This window comes from Haliaeetus albicilla, chromosome 12, assembly GCF_947461875.1.
Source record: "Haliaeetus albicilla chromosome 12, bHalAlb1.1, whole genome shotgun sequence".
NCBI classification, from domain to species: domain Eukaryota; kingdom Metazoa; phylum Chordata; class Aves; order Accipitriformes; family Accipitridae; genus Haliaeetus; species Haliaeetus albicilla.
Window position 1 is genome coordinate 3,020,508 of NC_091494.1, and position 22,606 is coordinate 3,043,113.

Genomic DNA, 22,606 nt, shown 5'->3' on the forward strand with positions numbered 1-22,606 from the left:
CGGGTACTACCCCGGAGTACCTGGTGGGAGTACTGGTACCACCCCGGAGTACCATAGAGGGTTACGGTTACTACGACGGAGTACCGAGTGTGGGTACCAGTACTACCGCTGAGCGTCGGGTAGGGACGCCAGGCTTAAGCAGGTGCACCAGGTAGGGATACCAGGCCTACCCTGGGGGCTCAGGAAGGGAGGCCGGGTCTAACAGGGCGCGCCCGTAGGGACAAGAGGTGATCTCCGGCGCATCACAAAGGTTTCCGGTACAACCCCATAGTACTGTTGGGGGAACAGGTTCTATCCCGGAACGTCGGGGAGGGACACCGGGCCTAACGTGGTGGGTGAGATAGAAAGGTCGGGTGTAACCCCGCGCGCCCGTAGGGACAGCCGTTGTACCCTGTAGTAGTGAGTGGGGGTACTGGTACCACCCCGGAGTGCCGACTGCTGGTAACGGTACCACCCCGGAGCGCCGGTTGCGGGTACTGGTACCACCCCGGAGTACCGATGAGGGTTACGGGTACTACCACGGTGTACCGATTGGGGGTACCGGTACTACCCCGGAGTACCGATGAGGATTGCGGTTACTACGACGGAGTATCGAGTGGGGGTACCGGTACTACCCCGCAGCGTCGGGAAGGGACGCCAGGCTTAAGCTGGTGCACCAGGTAGGGATACCAGGCCTACCCTGGGGGCTCAGGAAGGGAGGCCGGGTCTAACAGGGCGCGCCCGTAGTGACAACAGGTGAACTCCGGCGCATCACAAAGGTTTCCGGTACAACCCCATAGTACTGTTGGGGGAACAGGTTCTATCCCGGAACGTCGGGGAGGGACACCGGGCCTAACGTGGTGGGTGAGATAGAAAGGTCGGGTGTAACCCCGCCCGCCCGTAGGGACAGCAGTTGTACCCTGTAGTAGTGAGTGGGGGTACTGGTACCTCCCCGGAGTACCGATGAGGGTTACGGGTGCTACCCCGGAGTACCTGGTGGGAGTACTGGTACCACCCCGGAGTACCATAGAGGGTTACGGTTACTATGACGGAGTACCGAGTGGGGGTACCGGTACTACCCCGGAGCGTCGGGAAGGGACGCCAGGCTTAAGCAGGTGCACCAGGTAGGGATACCAGGCCTACCCTGGGGGCTCAGGAAGGGAGGCCGGGTCTAACAGGGCGCGCCCGTAGGGACAAGAGGTGATCTCCGGCGCATCACAAAGGTTTCCGGTACAACCCCATAGTACTGTTGGGGGAACAGGTTCTATCCCGGAACGTCGGGGAGGGACACCGGGCCTAATGCAGAGGGTCAGGTAGTAAGGGCGATTCTAACATCGCGCGCCCGTAGGGACAGCAGTTGTACCCTGTAGTACTGGGTGGGGGTACTGGTACCACCCCGGAGTGCCGAGTGGTGGTACCGGTACTACCCCGGAGCGCCGGTTGCGGGTACTGGTACCACCCCGGAGTACCGATGAGGGTTACGGGTACTACCACGGTGTACCGATTGGGGGTACCGGTACTACCCCGGAGTACCGATGAGGATTACGGTTACTACGACGGAGTACCGAGTGGGGGTACCGGTACTACCGCGGAGCGTCGGGAAGGGACGCCAGGCTTAAGCAGGTGCACCAGGTAGGGATACCAGGCCTACCCTGGGGGCTCAGGAAGGGAGGCCGGGTCTAACAGGGCGCGCCCGTAGGGACAAGAGGTGATCTCCGGCGCATCACAAAGGTTTCCGGTACAACCCCATAGTACTGTTGGGGGAACAGGTTCTATCCCGGAACGTCGGGTAGGGACACCGGGCCTAACGCGGTGGGTGAGATAGAAAGGTCGGGTGTAACCCCGCGCGCCCGTAGGGACAGCAGTTGTACCCTGTAGTAGTGGGTGGGGGTACTGGTACCACCCCGGAGTACCGATGAGGGTTACGGGTACTACCCCGGAGTACCTGGTGGGAGTACTGGTACCACCCCGGAGTACCGATGAGGGTTACGGGTACTACCCCGGAGTACCTGGTGGGAGTACTGGTACCACCCCGGAGTGCCGAGTGGTGGTACCGGTACTACCCCGGAGCGCCGGTTGCGGGTACTGGTACAACCACGGAGTACCGATGAGGGTTACGGGTACTACCACGGTGTACCGATTGGGGGTACCGGTACTACCCCGGAGTACCGATGAGGATTGCGGTTACTACCACGGAGTACCGAGTGGGGGTACCGGTACTACCCCGGAGCGTCGGGAAGGGACGCCAGGCTTAAGCAGGTGCACCAGGTAGGGATACCAGGCCTACCCTGGGGGCTCAGGAAGGGAGGCCGGGTCTAACAGGGCGCGCCCGTAGGGACAAGAGGTGATCTCCGGCGCATCACAAAGGTTTCCGGTACAACCCCATAGTACTGTTGGGGGAACAGGTTCTATCCCGGAACGTCGGGGAGGGACACCGGGCCTAACGTGGTGGGTGAGATAGAAAGGTCGGGTGTAACCCCGCCCGCCCGTAGGGACAGCAGTTGTACCCTGTAGTAGTGAGTGGGGGTACTGGTACCACCCCGGAGTGCCGAGTGGTGGTACCGGTACTACCCCAGAGCGCCGGTTGCGGGTACTGGTACCTCCCCGGAGTACCGATGAGGGTTACGGGTACTACCACGGTGTACCGTTTGGGGGTACCGGTACTACCCCGGAGTACCGATGAGGATTGCGGTTACTACGACGGAGTACCGAGTGGGGGTACCGGTACTACCCAAAGTGTCGGGAAGGGACGCCAGGCTTATGCAGGTGCACCAGGTAGGGATACCAGGCCTACCCTGGGGGCTCAGGAAGGGAGGCCGGGTCTAACAGGGCGCGCCCGTAGGGACAACAGGTGAACTCCGGCACATCACAAAGGTTTCCGGTACAACCCCATAGTACTGTTGGGGGAACAGGTTCTATCCCGGAACGTCGGGGAGGGACACCGGGCCTAATGCAGAGGGTCAGGTAGTAAGGGCAAGTCTAACCCCGCGCGCCCGTAGGGACAGCAGTTGTACCCTGTAGTACTGGGAGGGGGTAATGGAACACCCTGGAGTGCCGAGTGGTGGTACTGGTACTACCCCGGAGCGCCGGTTGCGTTTACTGGTACCACCCCGGAGTACCGATGAGGGTTACGGGTACTACCCCGGAGTACCTGGTGGGAGTACCGGTACTACCCCGGAGTACCGATGAGGATTACGGTTACTACGACGGAGTACCGAGTGGGGGTACCGGTACTACCCCGGAGCGTCGGGAAGGGACGCCAGGCTTAAGCAGGTGCACCAGGTAGGGATACCAGGCCTACCCTGGGGGCTCAGGAAGGGAGGCCGGGTCTAACAGGGCGCGCCCGTAGGGACAAGAGGTGAACTCCGGCGCATCACAAAGGTTTCCGGTACAACCCCATAGCACTGTTGGGGGAACAGGTTCTATCCCGGAACGTCGGGGAGGGACACCGGGCCTAACAAGGTGGGTGAGATAGAAAGGTCGGGTGTAACCCCGCCCGCCCGTAGGGACAGCAGTTGTACCCTGTAGTAGTGGGTGGGGGTACTGGTACCTCCCCGGAGTACCGATGAGGGTTACGGGTACTACCCCGGAGTACCTGGTGGGAGTACTGGTACCACCCCGGAGTACCATAGAGGGTTACGGTTACTACGACGGAGTACCGAGTGTGGGTACCAGTACTACCGCTGAGCGTCGGGTAGGGACGCCAGGCTTAAGCAGGTGCACCAGGTAGGGATACCAGGCCTACCCTGGGGGCTCAGGAAGGGAGGCCGGGTCTAACAGGGCGCGCCCGTAGGGACAAGAGGTGATCTCCGGCGCATCACAAAGGTTTCCGGTACAACCCCATAGTACTGTTGGGGGAACAGGTTCTATCCCGGAACGTCGGGTAGGGACACCGGGCCTAACGTGGTGGGTGAGATAGAAAGGTCGGGTGTAACCCCGCGCGCCCGTAGGGACAGCCGTTGTACCCTGTAGTAGTGAGTGGGGGTACTGGCACCACCCCGGAGTGCCGACTGCTGGTAACGGTACCACCCCGGAGCGCCGGTTGCGGGTACTGGTACCACCCCGGAGTACCGATGAGGGTTACGGGTACTACAACGGTGTACCGATTGGGGGTACCGGTACTACCCCGGAGTACCGATGAGGATTGCGGTTACTACGACGGAGTATCGAGTGGGGGCACCGGTACTACCCCGCAGCGTCGGGAAGGGACGCCAGGCTTAAGCAGGTGCACCAGGTAGGGATACCAGGCCTACCCTGGGGGCTCAGGAAGGGAGGCCGGGTCTAACATGGCGCGCCCGTAGTGACAACAGGTGAACTCCGGCGCATCACAAAGGTTTCCGGTACAACCCCATAGTACTGTTGGGGGAACAGGTTCGATCCCGGAACGTCGGGGAGGGACACCGGGCCTAACGTGGTGGGTGAGATAGAAAGGTCGGGTGTAACCCCGCCCGCCCGTAGGGACAGCAGTTGTACCCTGTAGTACTGGGTGGGGGTACTGGTACCTCCCCGGAGTACCGATGAGGGTTACGGGTGCTACCCCGGAGTACCTGGTGGGAGTACTGGTACCACCCCGGAGTACCATAGAGGGTTACGGTTACTACGACGGAGTACCGAGTGGGGGTACCGGTACTACCCCGGAGCGTTGGGAAGGGACACCAGGCTTAAGCAGGTGCACCAGGTAGGGATACCAGGCCTACCCTGGGGGCTCAGGAAGGGAGGCCGGGTCTAACAGGGCGCTCCCATAGGGACAACAGGTGAACTCCGGCGCATCACAAAGGTTTCCGGTACAACCCCATAGTACTGTTGGGGGAACAGGTTCTATCCCGGAACGTCGGGGAGGGACACCGGGCCTAATGCAGAGGGTCAGGTAGTAAGGGCGAGTCTAACATCGCGCGCCCGTAGGGACAGCAGTTGTACCCTGTAGTAGTGGGTGGGGGTACTGGTACCACCCCGGAGTGCCGAGTGGTGGTACCAGTACTACCCCGGAGCGCCGGTTGCGGGTACTGGTACCACCCCGGAGTACCGATGAGGGTTACGGGTACTACCGCGGTGTACCGATTGGGGGTACCGGTACCACCCCGGAGTACCGATGAGGATTGCGGGTACTACGACGGAGTACCGAGTGGGGGTACCGGTACTACCCCGGAGCGTCGGGAAGGGACGCCAGGCTTAAGCAGGTGCACCAGGTAGGGATACCAGGCCTACCCTGGGGGCTCAGGAAGGGAGGCCGGGTCTAACAGGGCGCGCCCGTAGGGACAACAGGTGAAGTCCGGCGCATCACAAAGGTTTCCGGTACAACCCCATAGTACTGTTGGGGGAACAGGTTCTATCCCGGAACGTCGGGGAGGGACACCGGGCCTAATGCAGAGGGTCAGGTAGTAAGGGCAAGTCTAACCCTGCGCGCCCATAGGGACAGCATTTGTACCCTGTAGTACTGGGAGGGGGTACTGGACCACCCTGGAGTGCCGAGTGGTGGTACCGGTACTACCCCGGAGCGCCGGTTGCGGGTACTGGTACCACCCCGGAGTACCGTAGAGGGTTACGTCTGCTATCCCGGAGTACCTGGTGGGAGTACTGGTACCACCCCGGAGTACCGATGAGGATTGCGGTTACTACCACGGAGTACCGAGTGGGGGTACCGGTACTACCCCGGAGCGTCGGGAAGGGACGCCAGGCTTAAGCAGGTGCACCAGGTAGGGATACCAGGCCTACCCTGGGGGCTCAGGAGGGGAGGCCGGGTCTAACAGGGCGCGCCCGTAGGGACAAGAGGTGATCTCCGGCGCATCACAAAGGTTTCCGGTACAACCCCATAGTACTGTTGGGGGAACAGGTTCTATCCCGGAACGTCGGGGAGGGACACCGGGCCTAACGTGGTGGGTGAGATAGAAAGGTCGGGTGTAACCCCGCCCGCCCGTAGGGACAGCAGTTGTACCCTGTAGTAGTGGGTGGGGGTACTGGTACCACCCAGGAGTACCGATGAGGGTTACGGGTACTACCCCGGAGTACCTGGTGGGAGTACTGGTACCACCCCGGAGTACCGATGAGGATTACGGTTACTACGACGGAGTACCGAGTGGGGGTACCGGTACTACCCCAGAGCGTCGGGAAGGGACGCCAGGCTTAAGCAGGTGCACCAGGTAGGGATACCAGGCCTACCCTGGGGGCTCAGGAAGGGAGGCCGGGTCTAACAGGGCGCGCCCGTAGGGACAAGAGGTGATCTCCGGCGCATCACAAAGCTTTCCGGTACAACCCCATAGTACTGTTGGGGGAACAGGTTCTATCCCGGAACGTCGGGGAGGGACACCGGGCCTAATGCAGAGGGTCAGGTAGTAAGGGCGATTCTAACATCGCGCGCCCATAGGGACAGCAGTTGTACCCTGTAGTACTGGGTGGGGGTACTGGTACCACCCCGGAGTGCCGAGTGGTGGTACCGGTACTACCCCGGAGCGCCGGTTGCGGGTACTGGTACCACCCCGGAGTACCGATGAGGGTTACGGGTACTACCCCGGAGTACCTGGTGGGAGTACTGGTACCACCCCGGAGTACCATAGAGGGTTACGGTTACTACGACGGAGTACCGAGTGGGGGTACCGGTACTACCCCGGAGCGTCGGGAAGGGACGCCAGGCTTAAGCAGGTGCACCAGGTAGGGATACCAGGCCTACCCTGGGGGCTCAGGAAGGGAGGCCGGGTCTAACAGGGCGCGCCCGTAGGGACAAGAGGTGATCTCCGGCGCATCACAAAGGTTTCCGGTACAACCCCATAGTACTGTTGGGGGAACAGGTTCTATCCCGGAACGTCAGGGAGGGACACCGGGCCTAACGTGTTGGGTGAGATAGAAAGGTCGGGTGTAACCCCGCGCGCCCGTAGGGACAGCAGTTGTACCCTGTAGTAGTGAGTGGGGGTACTGGTACCACCCCGGAGTGCCGAGTGGTGGTACCGGTACTACCCCGGAGCACCGGTTGCGGGTACTGGTTCCACCCCGGAGTACCGATGAGGGTTACGGGTATTACCACGGTGTACCGAGTGGGGGTACCGGTACTACCCCGGAGCGTTGGGAAGGGACGCCAGGCTTAAGCAGGTGCAGCAGGTAGGGATACCAGGCCTACCCTGGGGGCTCAGGAAGGGAGGCCGGGTCTAACAGGGCGCGCCCGTAGGGACAAGAGGTGATCTCCGGCGCATCACAAAGGTTTCCGGTACAACCCCATAGTACTGTTGGGGGAACAGGTTCTATCCCGGAACGTCGGGGAGGGACACCGGGCCTAACGTGGTGGGTGAGATAGAAAGGTCGGGTGTAACCCCGCCCGCCCGTAGGGACAGCAGTTGTACCCTGTAGTAGTGGGTGGGGGTACTGGTACCTCCCCGGAGTACCGATGAGGGTTACGGGTACTACCCCGGAGTACCTGGTGGGAGTACTGGTACCACCCCGGAGTACCGTAGAGGGTTACGGTTACTACGACGGAGTACCGAGTGTGGGTACCGGTACTACCCCGGAGCGTCGGGTAGGGACGCCAGGCTTAAGCAGGTGCACCAGGTAGGGATACCAGGCCTACCCTGGGGGCTCAGGAAGGGAGGCCGGGTCTAACAGGGCGCGCCCGTAGGGACAAGAGGTGAACTCCGGCGCATCACAAAGGTTTCCGGTACAACCCCATAGTACTGTTGGGGGAACAGGTTCTATCCCGGAACGTCGGGTAGGGACACCGGGCCTAACGTGGTGGGTGAGATAGAAAGGTCGGGTGTAACCCCGCGCGCCCGTAGGGACAGCAGTTGTACCCTGTAGTAGTGGGTGGGGGTACTGGTACCACCCCGGAGTACTAATGAGGGTTACGGGTGCTACCCCGGAGTACCTGGTGGGAGTACTGGTACCACCCCGGAGTACCATAGAGGCTTGCGGGTACTACCCCGGAGTGCCGAGTGGTGGTACCGGTACTACCCCAGAGCGCCGGTTGCGGGTACTGGTACCTCCCCGGAGTACCGATGAGGGTTACGGGTACTACCACGGTGTACCGTTTGGGGGTACCGGTACTACCCTGGAGTACCGATGAGGATTACGGTTACTACGACGGAGTACCGAGTGGGGGTACCGGTACTACCCAAAGTGTCGGGAAGGGACGCCAGGCTTATGCAGGTGCACCAGGTAGGGATACCAGGCCTACCCTGGGGGCTCAGGAAGGGAGGCCGGGTCTAAAGGGCGCGCCCGTAGGGACAACAGGTGAACTCCGGCGCATCACAAAGGTTTCCGGTACAACCCCATAGTACTGTTGGGGGAACAGGTTCTATCCCGGAACGTCGGGGAGGGACACCGGGCCTAACGTGGTGGGTGAGATAGAAAGGTCGGGTGTAACCCCGCGCGCCCGTAGGGACAGCCGTTGTACCCTGTAGTACTGGGTGGGGGTACTGGACCACCCTGGAGTGCCGAGTGGTGGTACCGGTACTACCCCGGAGCACCGGTTGCGGGTACTGGTACCACCCCGGAGTACCGATGAGGGTTACGGGTACTACCCCGGAGTACCTGGTGGGAGTACCGGTACTACCCCGGAGTACCGATGAGGATTGCGGGTACTACCACGGAGTACCGAGTGGGGGTACCGGTACTCCCCCGGAGCGTCGGGAAGGGACGCCAGGCTTAAGCAGGTGCAGCAGGTAGGGATACCAGGCCTACCCTGGGGGCTCAAGAAGGGAGGCCGCGTCTAACAGGGCGCGCCCGTAGGGACAAGAGGTGAACTCCGGCGCATCACAAAGGTTTCCGGTACAACCCCATAGCACTGTTGGGGGAACAGGTTCTATCCCGGAACGTCGGGGAGGGACACCGGGCCTAACGTGGTGGGTGAGATAGAAAGGTCGGGTGTAACCCCGCCCGCCCGTAGGGACAGCAGTTGTACCCTGTAGTAGTGGGTGGGGGTACTGGTACCTCCCCGGAGTACCGATGAGGGTTACGGGTACTACCCCGGAGTACCTGGTGGGAGTACTGGTACCACCCCGGAGTACCATAGAGGGTTACGGTTACTACGACGGAGTACCGAGTGTGGGTACCAGTACTACCGCTGAGCGTCGGGTAGGGACGCCAGGCTTAAGCAGGTGCACCAGGTAGGGATACCAGGCCTACCCTGGGGGCTCAGGAAGGGAGGCCGGGTCTAACAGGGCGCGCCCATAGGGACAAGAGGTGATCTCCGGCGCATCACAAAGGTTTCCGGTACAACCCCATAGTACTGTTGGGGGAACAGGTTCTATCCCGGAACGTCGGGGAGGGACACCGGGCCTAACGTGGTGGGTGAGATAGAAAGGTCGGGTGTAACCCCGCTCGCCCGTAGGGACAGCAGTTGTACCCCGTAGTAGTACTGGGTGGTGGTACGGCTACCACCCCAGAGCGCCGAGTGGTGGTACCGGTACTACCCCGGAGCACCGGTTGCGGGTACTGGTACCACCCCGGAGTACCGATGACGGTTACGGGTACTACCACGGTGTACCGTTTGGGGGTACCGGTACTACCCCGGAGTACCGATGAGGATGGCGGGTACTACGACGGAGTACCGAGTGGGGGTACCGGTACTACCCCGGAGCGTCGGGAAGGGACGCCAGGCTTAAGCAGGTGCACCAGGTAGGGATACCAGGCCTACCCTGGGGGCTCAGGAAGGGAGGCCGGGTCTAACAGGGCGCGCCCGTAGGGACAAGAGGTGAACTCCGGCGCATCACAAAGGTTTCCGGTACAACCCCATAGTACTGTTGGGGGAACAGGTTCTATCCCGGAACGTCGGGGAGGGACACCGGGCCTAACGTGGTGGGTGAGATAGAAAGGTCGGGTGTAACCCCGCCCGCCCGTAGGGACAGAAGTTGTACCCTATAGTAGTGGGTGGGGGTACTGGTACTACCCCGGAGTACCTGGTGGGAGTACTGGTACCACCCCGGAGTACCATAGAGGGTTACGGTTACTACGACGGAGTACCGAGTGGGGGTACCGGTACTACCCCGGAGCGTCGGGAAGGGACGCCAGGCTTAAGCAGGTGCACCAGGTAGGGATACCAGGCCTACCCTGGGGGCTCAGGAAGGGAGGCCGGGTCTAACAGGGCGCTCCCATAGGGACAAGAGGTGATCTCCGGCGCATCACAAAGGTTTCCGGTACAACCCCATAGTACTGTTGGGGGAACAGGTTCTATCCCGGAACGTCGGGGAGGGACACCGGGCCTAATGCAGAGGGTCAGGTAGTAAGGGCAAGTCTAACCCCGCGCGCCCGTAGGGACAGCAGTTGTACCCTGTAGTACTGGGAGGGGGTACTGGAACACCCTGGAGTGCCGAGTGGTGGTACTGGTACTACCCCGGAGCGCCGGTTGCGTTTACTGGTACCACCCCGGAGTACCGATGAGGGTTACGGGTACTACCCCGGAGTACCTGGTGGGAGTACCGGTACTACCCCGGAGTACCGATGAGGATTACGGTTACTACGACGGAGTACCGAGTGGGGGTACCGGTACTACCCCGGAGCGTCGGGAAGGGACGCCAGGCTTAAGCAGGTGCACCAGGTAGGGATACCAGGCCTACCCTGGGGGCTCAGGAAGGGAGGCCGGGTCTAACAGGGCGCGCCCGTAGGGACAAGAGGTGAACTCCGGCGCATCACAAAGGTTTCCGGTACAACCCCATAGCACTGTTGGGGGAACAGGTTCTATCCCGGAACGTCGGGGAGGGACACCGGGCCTAACGAGGTGGGTGAGATAGAAAGGTCGGGTGTAACCCCGCCCGCCCGTAGGGACAGCAGTTGTACCCTGTAGTAGTGGGTGGGGGTACTGGTACCTCCCCGGAGTACCAATGAGGGTTACGGGTACTACCCCGGAGTACCTGGTGGGAGTACTGGTACCACCCCGGAGTACCATAGAGGGTTACGGTTACTACGACGGAGTACCGAGTGTGGGTACCAGTACTACCGCTGAGCGTCGGGTAGGGACGCCAGGCTTAAGCAGGTGCACCAGGTAGGGATACCAGGCCTACCCTGGGGGCTCAGGAAGGGAGGCCGGGTCTAACAGGGCGCGCCCGTAGGGACAACAGGTGAACTCCGGCGCATCACAAAGGTTTCCGGTACAACCCCATAGTACTGTTGGGGGAACAGGTTCTATCCCGGAACGTCGGGTAGGGACACCGGGCCTAACGTGGTGGGTGAGATAGAAAGGTCGGGTGTAACCCCGCGCGCCCGTAGGGACAGCAGTTGTACCCTGTAGTAGTGGGTGGGGGTACTGGTACCACCCCGGAGTACTGATGAGGGTTACGGGTACTACCCCGGAGTACCTGGTGGGAGTACTGGTACCACCCCGGAGTACCATAGAGGGTTGCGGGTACTACCCCGGAGTGCCGAGTGGTGGTACCGGTACTACCCCAGAGCGCCGGTTGCGGGTACTGGTACCTCCCCGGAGTACCGATGAGGGTTACGGGTACTACCACGGTGTACCGTTTGGGGGTACCGGTACTACCCTGGAGTACCGATGAGGATTACGGTTACTACGACGGAGTACCGAGTGGGGGTACCGGTACTACCCAAAGTGTCGGGAAGGGACGCCAGGCTTATGCAGGTGCACCAGGTAGGGATACCAGGCCTACCCTGGGGGCTCAGGAAGGGAGGCCGGGTCTAACAGGGCGCGCCCGTAGGGACAAGAGGTGATCTCCGGCGCATCACAAAGGTTTCCGGTACAACCCCATAGTACTGTTGGGGGAACAGGTTCTATCCCGGAACGTCGGGGAGGGACACCGGGCCTAATGCAGAGGGTCAGGTAGTAAGGGCAAGTCTATCCCCGCGCGCCCGTAGGGACAGCATTTGTACCCTGTAGTACTGGGAGGGGGTACTGGACCACCCTGGAGTGCCGAGTGGTGGTACCGGTACTACCCCGGAGCGCCGGTTGCGGGTACTGGTACCACCCCGGAGTACCGTAGAGGGTTACGGCTGCTATCTCGGAGTACCTGGTGGGAGTACTGGTACCACCCCGGAGTACCGATGAGGATTGCGGGTACTACGACGGAGTACCGAGTGGGGGTACCGGTACTACCCCGGAGCGTCGGGAAGGGACGCCAGGCTTAAGCAGGTGCACCAGGTAGGGATACCAGGCCTACCCTGGGGGCTCAGGAAGGGAGGCCGGGTCTAACAGGGCGCGCCCGTAGGGACAAGAGGTGAACTCCGGCGCATCACAAAGGTTTCCGGTACAACCCCATAGTACTGTTGGGGGAACAGGTTCTATCCCGGAACGTCGGGGAGGGACACCGGGCCTAATGCAGAGGGTCAGGTAGTAAGGGCGATTCTAACATCGCGCGCCCGTAGGGACAGCAGTTGTACCCTGTAGTACTGGGTGGGGGTACTGGTACCACCCCGGAGTGCCGAGTGGTGGTACCGGTACTACCCCGGAGCGCCGGTTGCGGGTACTGGTACCACCCCGGAGTACCGATGAGGGTTACGGGTACTACCACGGTGTACCGATTGGGGGTACCGGTACTACCCCGGAGTACCGATGAGGATTGCGGTTACTACGACGGAGTACCGAGTGGGGGTACCGGTACTACCCCGGAGCGTCGGGAAGGGACGCCAGGCTTAAGCAGGTGCACCAGGTAGGGATACCAGGCCTACCCTGGGGGCTCAGGAAGGGAGGCCGGGTCTAACAGGGCGCGCCCGTAGGGACAAGAGGTGAACTCCGGCGCATCACAAAGGTTTCCGGTACAACCCCATAGTACTGTTGGGGGAACAGGTTCTATCCCGGAACGTCGGGTAGGGACACCGGGCCTAACGTGGTGGGTGAGATAGAAAGGTCGGGTGTAACCCCGCGCGCCCGTAGGGACAGCAGTTGTACCCTGTAGTAGTGGGTGGGGGTACTGGTACCACCCCGGATTACCGATGAGGGTTACGGGTACTACCCCGGAGTACCTGGTGGGAGTACTGGTACCACCCCGGAGTACCGATGAGGGTTACGGGTGCTACCCCGGAGTACCTGGTGGGAGTACTGGTACCACCCCGGAGTACCATAGAGGGTTACGGTTACTACGACGGAGTACCGAGTGGGGGTACCGGTACTACCCCGGAGCGTTGGGAAGGGACGCCAGGCTTAAGCAGGTGCACCAGGTAGGGATACCAGGCCTACCCTGGGGGCTCAGGAAGGGAGGCCGGGTCTAACAGGGCGCTCCCATAGGGACAAGAGGTGAACTCCGGCGCATCACAAAGGTTTCCGGTACAACCCCATAGTACTGTTGGGGGAACAGGTTCTATCCCGGAACGTCGGGGAGGGACACCGGGCCTAATGCAGAGGGTCAGGTAGTAAGGGCGATTCTAACATCGCGCGCCCGTAGGGACAGCAGTTGTACCCTGTAGTAGTGGGTGGGGGTACTGGTACCACCCCGGAGTGCCGAGTGGTGGTACCGGTACTACCCCGGAGCGCCGGTTGCGGGTACTGGTACCACCCCGGAGTACCGATGAGGGTTACGGGTACTACCCCGGAGTACCTGGTGGGAGTACCGGTACCACCCCGGAGTACCGATGAGGATTGCGGTTACTACCACGGAGTACCGAGTGGGGGTACCGGTACTACCCCGGAGCGTCGGGAAGGGACGCCAGGCTTAAGCAGGTGCACCAGGTAGGGATACCAGGCCTACCCTGGGGGCTCAGGAAGGGAGGCCGGGTCTAACAGGGCGCGCCCGTAGGGACAAGAGGTGAACTCCGGCGCATCACAAAGGTTTCCGGTACAACCCCATAGCACTGTTGGGGGAACAGGTTCTATCCCGGAACGTCGGGTAGGGACACCGGGCCTAACGCGGTGGGTGAGATAGAAAGGTCGGGTGTAACCCCGCGCGCCCGTAGGGACAGCAGTTGTACCCTGTAGTAGTGAGTGGCGGTACTGGTACCACCCCGGAGTGCCGAGTGGTGCTACCGGTACTACCCCGGAGCACCGGTTGTGGGTACTGGTACCACCCCGGAGTACCGATGAGGGTTACGGGCACTACCCCGGAGTACCTGGTGGGAGTACCGGTACTACCCCGGAGTACCGATGAGGATTGCGGGTACTACCACGGAGTACCGAGTGGGGGTACCGGTACTACCCCGGAGCGTCGGGAAGGGACGCCAGGCTTAAGCAGGTGCAGCAGGTAGGGATACCAGGCCTACCCTGGGGGCTCAAGAAGGGAGGCCGCGTCTAACAGGGCGCGCCCGTAGGGACAAGAGGTGAACTCCGGCGCATCACAAAGGTTTCCGGTACAACCCCATAGCACTGTTGGGGGAACAGGTTCTATCCCGGAACGTCGGGGAGGGACACCGGGCCTAACGTGGTGGGTGAGATAGAAAGGTCGGGTGTAACCCCGCCCGCCCGTAGGGACAGCAGTTGTACCCTGTAGTAGTGGGTGGGGGTACTGGTACCTCCCCGGAGTACCATAGAGGGTTACGGTTACTACGACGGAGTACCGAGTGTGGGTACCAGTACTACCGCTGAGCGTCGGGTAGGGACGCCAGGCTTAAGCAGGTGCACCAGGTAGGGATACCAGGCCTACCCTGGGGGCTCAGGAAGGGAGGCCGGGTCTAACAGGGCGCGCCCGTAGGGACAAGAGGTGATCTCCGGCGCATCACAAAGGTTTCCGGTACAACCCCATAGTACTGTTGGGGGAACAGGTTCTATCCCGGAACGTCGGGGAGGGACACCGGGCCTAACGTGGTGGGTGAGATAGAAAGGTCGGGTGTAACCCCGCTCGCCCGTAGGGACAGCAGTTGTACCCCGTAGTAGTACTGGGTGGTGGTACGGCTACCACCCCAGAGCGCCGAGTGGTGGTACCGGTACTACCCCGGAGCACCGGTTGCGGGTACTGGTACCACCCCGGAGTACCGATGACGGTTACGGGTACTACCACGGTGTACCGTTTGGGGGTACCGGTACTACCCCGGAGTACCGATGAGGATGGCGGGTACTACGACGGAGTACCGAGTGGGGGTACCGGTACTACCCCGGAGCGTCGGGAAGGGACGCCAGGCTTAAGCAGGTGCACCAGGTAGGGATACCAGGCCTACCCTGGGGGCTCAGGAAGGGAGGCCGGGTCTAACAGGGCGCGCCCGTAGGGACAAGAGGTGAACTCCGGCGCATCACAAAGGTTTCCGGTACAACCCCATAGTACTGTTGGGGGAACAGGTTCTATCCCGGAACGTCGGGGAGGGACACCGGGCCTAACGTGGTGGGTGAGATAGAAAGGTCGGGTGTAACCCCGCCCGCCCGTAGGGACAGCAGTTGTACCCTATAGTAGAGGGTGGGGGTACTGGTACTACCCCGGAGTACCTGGTGGGAGTACTGGTACCACCCCGGAGTACCATAGAGGGTTACGGTTACTACGACGGAGTACCGAGTGGGGGTACCGGTACTACCCCGGAGCGTTGGGAAGGGACGCCAGGCTTAAGCAGGTGCACCAGGTAGGGATACCAGGCCTACCCTGGGGGCTCAGGAAGGGAGGCCGGGTCTAACAGGGCGCTCCCATAGGGACAAGAGGTGATCTCCGGCGCATCACAAAGGTTTCCGGTACAACCCCATAGTACTGTTGGGGGAACAGGTTCTATCCCGGAACGTCGGGGAGGGACACCGGGCCTAATGCAGAGGGTCAGGTAGTAAGGGCGATTCTAACACCGCGCGCCCGTAGGGACAACAGTTGTACCCTGTAGTACTGGGTGGGGGTACTGGACCACCCTGGAGTGCCGAGTGGTGGTACCGGTACTACCCCGGAGCGCCGGTTGCGGGTACTGGTACCACCCCGGAGTACCGATGAGGGTTACGGGTACTACCCCGGAGTACCGATTGGGGGTACCGGTACTACCCCGGAGTACCGATGAGGATTGCGGTTACTACCACGGAGTACCGAGTGGGGGTACCGGTACTACCCCGGAGCGTCGGGAAGGGACGCCAGGCTTAAGCAGGTGCAGCAGGTAGGGATACCAGGCCTACCCTGGGGGCTCAGGAAGGGAGGCCGGGTCTAACAGGGCGCGCCCGTAGGGACAAGAGGTGAACTCCGGCGCATCACAAAGGTTTCCGGTACAACCCCATAGCACTGTTGGGGGAACAGGTTCTATCCCGGAACGTCGGGGAGGGACACCGGGCCTAACGTGGTGGGTGAGATAGAAAGGTCGGGTGTAACCCCGCCCGCCCGTAGGGACAGCAGTTGTACCCTATAGTAGTGGGTGGGGGTACTGGTACCTCCCCGGAGTACCGATGAGGGTTACGGGTACTACCCCGGAGTACCTGGTGGGAGTACTGGTACCACCCCGGAGTACCGTAGAGGGTTACGGTTACTACGACGGAGTACCGAGTGTGGGTACCGGTACTACCCCGGAGCGTCGGGTAGGGACGCCAGGCTTAAGCAGGTGCACCAGGTAGGGATACCAGGCCTACCCTGGGGGCTCAGGAAGGGAGGCCGGGTCTAACAGGGCGCGCCCGTAGGGACAACAGGTGAACTCCGGCGCATCACAAAGGTTTCCGGTACAACCCCATAGTACTGTTGGGGGAACAGGTTCTATCCCGGAACGTCGGGTAGGGACACCGGGCCTAACGTGGTGGGTGAGATAGAAAGGTCGGGTGTAACCCCGCGCGCCCGTAGGGACAGCAGTTGTACCCTGTAGTAGTGGGTGGGGGTACTGGTACCACCCCGGAGTACTGATGAGGGTTACGGGTACTACCCCGGAGTACCTGGTGGGAGTACTGGTACCACCCCGGAGTACCATAGAGGGTTGCGGGTACTACCCCGGAGTGCCGAGTGGTGGTACCGGTACTACCCCAGAGCGCCGGTTGCGGGTACTGGTACCTCCCCGGAGTACCGATGAGGGTTACGGGTACTACCACGGTGTACCGTTTGGGGGTACCGGTACTACCCTGGAGTACCGATGAGGATTACGGTTACTACGACGGAGTACCGAGTGGGGGTACCGGTACTACCCAAAGTGTCGGGAAGGGACGCCAGGCTTATGCAGGTGCACCAGGTAGGGATACCAGGCCTACCCTGGGGGCTCAGGAAGGGAGGCCGGGTCTAACAGGGCGCGCCCGTAGGGACAAGAGGTGATCTCCGGCGCATCACAAAGGTTTCCGGTACAACCCCATAGTACTGTTGGGGGAACAGGTTCTATCCCGGAACGTCGGGGAGGGACACCGGGCCTAATGCAGAGGGTCAGGTAGTAAGGGCAAGTCTATCCCCGCGCGCCCGTAGGGACAGCATTTGTACCCTGTAGTACTGGGAGGGGGTACTGGACCACCCTGGAGTGCCGAGTGGTGGTACCGGTACTACCCCGGAGCGCCGGTTGCGGGTACTGGTACCACCCCGGAGTACCGTAGAGGGTTACGGCTGCTATCTCGGAGTACCTGGTGGGAGTACTGGTACCACCCCGGAGTACCGATGAGGATTGCGGGTACTACGACGGAGTACCGAGTGGGGGTACCGGTACTACCCCGGAGCGTCGGGAAGGGACGCCAGGCTTAAGCAGGTGCACCAGGTAGGGATACCAGGCCTACCCTGGGGGCTCAGGAAGGGAGGCCGGGTCTAACAGGGCGCGCCCGTAGGGACAAGAGGTGAACTCCGGCGCATCACAAAGGTTTCCGGTACAACCCCATAGTACTGTTGGGGGAACAGGTTCTATCCCGGAACGTCGGGGAGGGACACCGGGCCTAACGTGGTGGGTGAGATAGAAAGGTCGGGTGTAACCCCGCTCGCCCGTAGGGACAGCAGTTGTACCCCGTAGTAGTACTGGGTGGTGGTACGGCTACCACCCCAGAGCGCCGAGTGGTGGTACCGGTACTACCCCGGAGCACCGGTTGCGGGTACTGGTACCACCCCGGAGTACCGATGACGGTTACGGGTACTACCACGGTGTACCGTTTGGGGGTACCGGTACTACCCCGGAGTACCGATGAGGATGGCGGGTACTACGACGGAGTACCGAGTGGGGGTACCGGTACTACCCCGGAGCGTCGGGAAGGGACGCCAGGCTTAAGCAGGTGCACCAGGTAGGGATACCAGGCCTACCCTGGGGGCTCAGGAAGGGAGGCCGGGTCTAACAGGGCGCGCCCGTAGGGACAAGAGGTGAACTCCGGCGCATCACAAAGGTTTCCGGTACAACCCCATAGTACTGTTGGGGGAACAGGTTCTATCCCGGAACGTCGGGGAGGGACACCGGGCCTAACGTGGTGGGTGAGATAGAAAGGTCGGGTGTAACCCCGCCCGCCCGTAGGGACAGCAGTTGTACCCTATAGTAGTGGGTGGGGGTACTGGTACTACCCCGGAGTACCTGGTGGGAGTACTGGTACCACCCCGGAGTACCATAGAGGGTTACGGTTACTACGACGGAGTACCGAGTGGGGGTACCGGTACTACCCCGGAGCGTTGGGAAGGGACGCCAGGCTTAAGCAGGTGCACCAGGTAGGGATACCAGGCCTACCCTGGGGGCTCAGGAAGGGAGGCCGGGTCTAACAGGGCGCTCCCATAGGGACAAGAGGTGAACTCCGGCGCATCACAAAGGTTTCCGGTACAACCCCATAGTACTGTTGGGGGAACAGGTTCTATCCCGGAACGTCGGGGAGGGACACCGGGCCTAATGCAGAGGGTCAGGTAGTAAGGGCGATTCTAACATCGCGCGCCCGTAGGGACAGCAGTTGTACCCTGTAGTAGTGGGTGGGGGTACTGGTACCACCCCGGAGTGCCGAGTGGTGGTACCGGTACTACCCCGGAGCGCCGGTTGCGGGTACTGGTACCACCCCGGAGTACCGATGAGGGTTACGGGTACTACCCCGGAGTACCTGGTGGGAGTACCGGTACCACCCCGGAGTACCGATGAGGATTGCGGTTACTACCACGGAGTACCGAGTGGGGGTACCGGTACTACCCCGGAGCGTCGGGAAGGGACGCCAGGCTTAAGCAGGTGCACCAGGTAGGGATACCAGGCCTACCCTGGGGGCTCAGGAAGGGAGGCCGGGTCTAACAGGGCGCGCCCGTAGGGACAAGAGGTGAACTCCGGCGCATCACAAAGGTTTCCGGTACAACCCCATAGCACTGTTGGGGGAACAGTTTCTATCCCGGAACGTCGGGTAGGGACACCGGGCCTAACGCGGTGGGTGAGATAGAAAGGTCGGGTGTAACCCCGCGCGCCCGTAGGGACAGCAGTTGTACCCTGTAGTAGTGAGTGGCGGTACTGGTACCACCCCGGAGTGCCGAGTGGTGCTACCGGTACTACCCCGGAGCACCGGTTGCGGGTACTGGTACCACCCCGGAGTACCGATGAGGGTTACGGGCACTACCCCGGAGTACCTGGTGGGAGTACCGGTACTACCCCGGAGTACCGATGAGGATTGCGGGTACTACCACGGAGTACCGAGTGGGGGTACCGGTACTACCCCGGAGCGTCGGGAAGGGACGCCAGGCTTAAGCAGGTGCAGCAGGTAGGGATACCAGGCCTACCCTGGGGGCTCAAGAAGGGAGGCCGCGTCTAACAGGGCGCGCCCGTAGGGACAAGAGGTGAACTCCGGCGCATCACAAAGGTTTCCGGTACAACCCCATAGCACTGTTGGGGGAACAGGTTCTATCCCGGAACGTCGGGGAGGGACACCGGGCCTAACGTGGTGGGTGAGATAGAAAGGTCGGGTGTAACCCCGCCCGCCCGTAGGGACAGCAGTTGTACCCTGTAGTAGTGGGTGGGGGTACTGGTACCTCCCCGGAGTACCATAGAGGGTTACGGTTACTACGACGGAGTACCGAGTGTGGGTACCGGTACTACCGCGGAGCGTCGGGAAGGGACGCCAGGCTTAAGCAGGTGCACCAGGTAGGGATACCAGGCCTACCCTGGGGGCTCAGGAAGGGAGGCCGGGTCTAACAGGGCGCGCCCGTAGGGACAAGAGGTGATCTCCGGCGCATCACAAAGGTTTCCGGTACAACCCCATAGTACTGTTGGGGGAACAGGTTCTATCCCGGAACGTCGGGTAGGGACACCGGGCCTAACGCGGTGGGTGAGATAGAAAGGTCGGGTGTAACCCCGCGCGCCCGTAGGGACAGCAGTTGTACCCTGTAGTAGTGAGTGGCGGTACTGGTACCACCCCGGAGTGCCGAGTGGTGGTACCGGTACTACCCCGGAGCACCGGTTGCGGGTACTGGTACCACCCCGGAGTACCGATGAGGATTACGGTTACTACCACGGAGTACCGAGTGGGGGTACCGGTACTACCCCGGAGCGTCGGGAAGGGACGCCAGGCTTAAGCAGGTGCACCAGGTAGGGATACCAGGCCTACCCTGGGGGCTCAGGAAGGGAGGCCGGGTCTAACAGGGCGCGCCCGTAGGGACAAGAGGTGATCTCCGGCGCATCACAAAGGTTTCCGGTACAACCCCATAGTACTGTTGGGGGAACAGGTTCTATCCCGGAACGTCGGGGAGGGACACCGGGCCTAATGCAGAGGGTCAGGTAGTAAGGGCGATTCTAACATCGCGCGCCCGTAGGGACAGCAGTTGTACCCTGTAGTACTGGGTGGGGGTACGGCTACCACCCCGGAGTGCCGAGTGGTGGTACCGGTACTACCCCGGAGCGCCGGTTGCGGGTACTGGTACCACCCCGGAGTACCGATGAGGGTTACGGGTACTACCACGGTGTACCGATTGGGGGTACCGGTACTACCCCGGAGTACCGATGAGGATTACGGTTACTACGACGGAGTACCGAGTGGGGGTACCGGTACTACCCCGGAGCGTCGGGAAGGGACGCCAGGCTTAAGCAGGTGCACCAGGTAGGGATACCAGGCCTACCCTGGGGGCTCAGGAAGGGAGGCCGGGTCTAACAGGGCGCGCCCGTAGGGACAAGAGGTGAACTCCGGCGCATCACAAAGGTTTCCGGTACAACCCCATAGTACTGTTGGGGGAACAGGTTCTATCCCGGAATGTCGGGTAGGGACACCGGGCCTAACGTGGTGGGTGAGATAGAAAGGTCGGGTGTAACCCCGCGCGCCCGTAGGGACAGCAGTTGTACCCTGTAGTAGTGGGTGGGGGTACTGGTACCACCCCGGAGTACCGATGAGGGTTACGGGTACTACCCCGGAGTACCTGGTGGGAGTACTGGTACCACCCCGGAGTACCGATGAGGGTTACGGGTGCTACCCCGGAGTACCTGGTGGGAGTACTGGTACCACCCCGGAGTACCATAGAGGGTTACGGTTACTACGACGGAGTACCGAGTGGGGGTACCGGTACTACCCCGGAGCGTCGGGAAGGGACGCCAGGCTTAAGCAGGTGCACCAGGTAGGGATACCAGGCCTACCCTGGGGGCTCAGGAAGGGAGGCCGGGTCTAACAGGGCGCTCCCATAGGGACAACAGGTGAACTCCGGCGCATCACAAAGGTTTCCGGTACAACCCCATAGTACTGTTGGGGGAACAGGTTCTATCCCGGAACGTCGGGGAGGGACACCGGGCCTAACGCGGTGGGTGAGATAGAAAGGTCGGGTGTAACCCCGCGCGCCCGTAGGGACAGCAGTTGTACCCTGTAGTACTGGGTGGGGGTACTGGTACCACCCCGGAGTACCGATGAGGGTTACGGGTACTACCCCGGAGTACCTGGTGGGAGTACTGGTACCACCCCGGAGTACCATAGAGGGTTACGGTTACTACCACGGAGTACCGAGTGGGGGTACCGGTACTACCCCGGAGCGTCAGGAAGGGACTCCAGGCTTATGCAGGTGCACCAGGTAGGGATACCAGGCCTACCCTGGGGGCTCAGGAAGGGAGGCCGGGTCTAAAGGGCGCGCCCGTAGGGACAACAGGTGAACTCCGGCGCATCACAAAGGTTTCCGGTACAACCCCATAGTACTGTTGGGGGAACAGGTTCTATCCCGGAACGTCGGGGAGGGACACCGGGCCTAATGCAGAGGGTCAGGTACTAAGGGCGATTCTAACATCGCGCGCCCGTAGGGACAGCAGTTGTACCCTGTAGTACTGGGTGGGGGTACTGGTACCACCCCGGAGTGCCGAGTGGTGGTACCGGTACTACCCCGGAGCGCCGGTTGCGGGTACTGGTACCACCCCGGAGTACCGATGAGGGTTACGGGTACTACCCCGGAGTACCTGGTGGGAGTACCGGTACCACCCCGGAGTACCGATGAGGATTGCGGTTACTACCACGGAGTACCGAGTGGGGGTACCGGTACTACCCCGGAGCGTCGGGAAGGGACGCCAGGCTTAAGCAGGTGCACCAGGTAGGGATACCAGGCCTACCCTGGGGGCTCAGGAGGGGAGGCGGGGTCTAACAGGGCGCGCCCGTAGGGACAAGAGGTGAACTCCGGCGCATCACAAAGGTTTCCGGTACAAGCCCATAGTACTGTTGGGGGAACAGGTTCTATCCCGGAACGTCGGGTAGGGACACCGGGCCTAACGTGGTGGGTGAGATAGAAAGGTCGGGTGTAACCCCGCGCGCCCGTAGGGACAGCAGTTGTACCCTGTAGTACTGGGTGGGGGTACTGGTACCACCCCGGAGTACCGATGAGGTTTACGGGTACTACCCCGGAGTACCTGGTGGGAGTACTGGTACCACCCCGGAGTACCGATGAGGGTTACGGGTGCTACCCCGGAGTACCTGGTGGGAGTACTGGTACCACCCCGGAGTACCATAGAGGGTTACGGTTACTAC